Source organism: Lactuca virosa, chromosome 8 (genome assembly GCF_052849685.1).
Source record: "Lactuca virosa cultivar CGN04683 chromosome 8, Lactuca_virosa_CGN04683_v6, whole genome shotgun sequence".
In the NCBI taxonomy this organism is placed as follows: domain Eukaryota; kingdom Viridiplantae; phylum Streptophyta; class Magnoliopsida; order Asterales; family Asteraceae; genus Lactuca; species Lactuca virosa.
In genome coordinates this window covers 121,001,984-121,005,592 of record NC_136433.1, presented here as the reverse complement: position 1 = coordinate 121,005,592, position 3,609 = coordinate 121,001,984, and positions in this window count along the sequence as shown.

Genomic DNA, 3,609 nt, shown 5'->3' with positions numbered 1-3,609 from the left:
ATAATCGAATTTTAGAACGCAAATAATGGACCCATATATAGAATTTCCTTATGTTGAGCCATTCCAACATGAAATTCATATATATATCCTTGATTAAATACGATTAAAATCTCAATCTAAGCTTTTTAGAATTGAAATGAAGTATAATTTCCTCTCCCTTAATTATAGCAAAACAACTTTTTCAACCCCTGCAACCTCACGAATTGAAACTTTTGTTTTCTATAATTAACATTGCTAACTTGCAACCTTTGTCATAATTATCATGCTCCCACTAACATGATGATTATTAGCATAACACTTATGCTCCCACTAGCTTTGACATGTACTCAGAAATCAGCTGACTTTCTTACCAAAGTTCAGATTTCTGATACTAGATTGTTTTGATAAAACTTTATCAAAATCATACACCTCTCTTAGATAGCTCACATGTGTGTCTAAACAATTTTAGAACTATGAAAAGGGATGCCGTAATCATAGTCTCAATTGTTTAGACCTTTTCCACTTCTCACAAGTCCATGTTAGTGTGCCGGTAAACCACACACGCTCCACTAACGAGTTTGAGAATGCAAATATCACAATTGCTATCTAGCTAAAATCTACTTAGTGAAAGTGTTTCCTCACCATCATTTTCATGAATCAGAGAGAAACCTTATGACACTTAGATTTAATAGTGTATGTGTTCTTATCCATGTGAATTTGTCAAAACCATAATCACAAGACAAGGTTAGTGACAAATCCAAACTCATATTGATTAAACTTGTGCAATCTTAAATTCTTGCCATTTGACAGCTCAGGTGCCTGCCATTGCTTCCAAGTAGTTGTGCAACCAATTGAGAACTCTCAGAACTCCTATGCAAAGCCAACTCGAATAGGCACAAAAATTTCAACACGATAGGTTATAAACCTCAAGTCGTGTGCTAGTGAAGGACTTTAGGTTTTATTCTTGATTAAGTCTTGAAACTTTCAAGAGCTTTAAGACTCCCACTGTCCTCTTGACATATAAGACTCCCTTGTCAAATATTCAAGAGATAGTGCGGATTCTTTATCAAGCCTAACACTTTACACAATTGGCCTAAGTTGGTCTCTGTTTTATCCAAAACATCACAACTTACTAATTTCAAATGTACAAGAGTAGATAACCTTTTACTCTTACATTTGACTAGTGTTAACAAACCCTCTTTAAGATATGTCACTCAAGTTACAATCTTGGAGTATGACTCTAAGAATTGTTTTGGAACGAAGTATGACTCATCTTTTTGATTTAACCATTTCAACAATTCATGACTCCTCTTCTTGACTTTAGAGGACCAATTGTGATATGGTATCTTAATCATTAAGATGATCATAAACATGATACTAATGTAGTCTCCCATCTTTTCAGATTTGAGAAACTTTTATCTTTCTGCCATACTTTGATTCTTCTTATTCGTTCTGTCTCACATTGAAACTTCTCCAATGCTACAGACTTATACTTAAACTTATAAGTATAACCATATTTACTGAACTTAAGTAAATCATGACGAATAGTCTTCTTGATCTTTTGTGGTGGACTTGACCAGTGCACAAGAATGTGTACTCGATCCTTTAGTCCTTTCCTTATTCACATAAGGAATTAGTCTTAATTTTCCAAGCTGAAAGTTCTCGTTCATCATACTATACAACTTGCATGATTCCAAGTTTCGGTCCAATTGAACCTTGGGTGATGAGAATCTTTCCTTATTTGGTAATATTAGACACTACCACAACCGAAAGAATCAAATCCATTTTTCCAATATTGCTATCAATGGAATCTTATAAGCAACAACTTTTCACAAATGCCATTGTAAGGATACTTAAAATAAATAAAATCAAAACCTTTTTTCTTTTATTTTAAAACTTTTCGGAAAAACTTATCCTTACAATCCATATGAAAACCTTGTTGTTATCTATTCCTAAGCAATATAAATATCATAACTCTTAAGTAATAGCCCAAAATTCTGATCACCGAACCATGCGATTGAAATCCATCTTCGCGATCAGAATCAGCATGTACTTAATAGAGTTAGACAATGGACTTTACCTGAAGTAGAGCCAAACTTATTGACTTTAACATCCTTAGGTAAATTTGGCAGCTTCGTAACCAATGCCCCTTCCTTTGGCAATAGTTACCTATGGATCCTTGATAATGGGACTATCTCAGACTTCGCCTCTCTCTTTACCATTGGGTCAACAGAGTTGACTATGGCCGATCCCTTTCCATTGGGAAGAGAGAGCTTTACTGGATATCCAATGGCATCATTGTCAATGTCCATAGCGTTTTAGGAAGTTGATCTTAGCAAATAGATAAGATCATTAAGGGTCTTGTCTTAGTCTGTTTCATAGGATTCCCAAAAGAACTCACTATGTGACTTAGAAAGTAGTTGAGCCACCAACTTTCTCAAGACTTTGACACCCAACTCTCCCGGCTTGTCAATATGTGACTACATCTCCAAAATGTGATCACACCTAGACCTTGCCTTGCCAATAGGGCTTGAGTGACCTTAAACTTTTTAGGAACTTGTGGGTTAGGGAGAATAATTGGAGGAGGTGAAAGAAGTATGATATCCATGGGACATCATCTTCATTTAGGAAAGCTTGTTTCAAGAGATTTGGGAAGATCATAAATGTCTAGACCAGACATCTTTTTGGGAGATATTCAAGATAGTTGATTTAAAGTCCTTAATATGACACCCAATATGAAATATTAAGGCTAGGACCCAACAAACTATTTTATAACTTAGAAGAGGGATGCCGTAATCCAAACTATAAAATATTTGAAGGTAGGTGAATGACGATTCACCAATTTCCACCATGAAAAACGAAATAATTTATTAGGTTTTAATTGGATTTGAAAGTCCTAGATCTTTGAGATTCATTGAACTGTTCAAAGGCATGTTTCAATCTCGAGTGTGCCCTTCAGGTTTTGTGACTGGGATGCCGAGGATCACAAAACAAGGTGTGAATAACCATGCAAATATACTTGGTACCCTTAATATTTACCCCTTAATCAGTGTGCCGGTTAACCACACACGCTCCACCGATACTATGATAAATATTAAGTTACCCTTTGCCTACCTTGTTAAGTCCATGTTAGTGTGCCGGTTAACCACACACGCTCCACTAACGACTTAAGCAAAGTGCAAAGTGTAATTTCATGGGTTAGCACCAAATTCACATTTTCCTAAGTAACTAAGATTGGGTATTAATAAGAGTTTAGTTACTTAGTATTTATCATTAATACTTTTAATGAAAGGAGAATTATAGTTCTTGTCCTACCCGTTCGGCTAACGACCCTCCACCAGTCAAGGAAGCGGTGGGTGAGAGTGGACACCCATTAAACTGCCATTTTATAGGCAGTAACCTTGTACCCCCCTTATAGACCGGCTTCGTGAATGAGGCCTACTAACGGTAAGACTGACTTTACTCTTATACATATATATAAATATTATTAACTTATAATATTATAAAGTATAAGGGTTGAATTTTAACTTTTAAAATTCTAAGGGCTAACTTGGAATTAAAGTATTCATAAGTGAAAACTTTTCAAATTCCAAAACTTGAGGGCAAGTTTTGAAACTATTCAAAACTAAT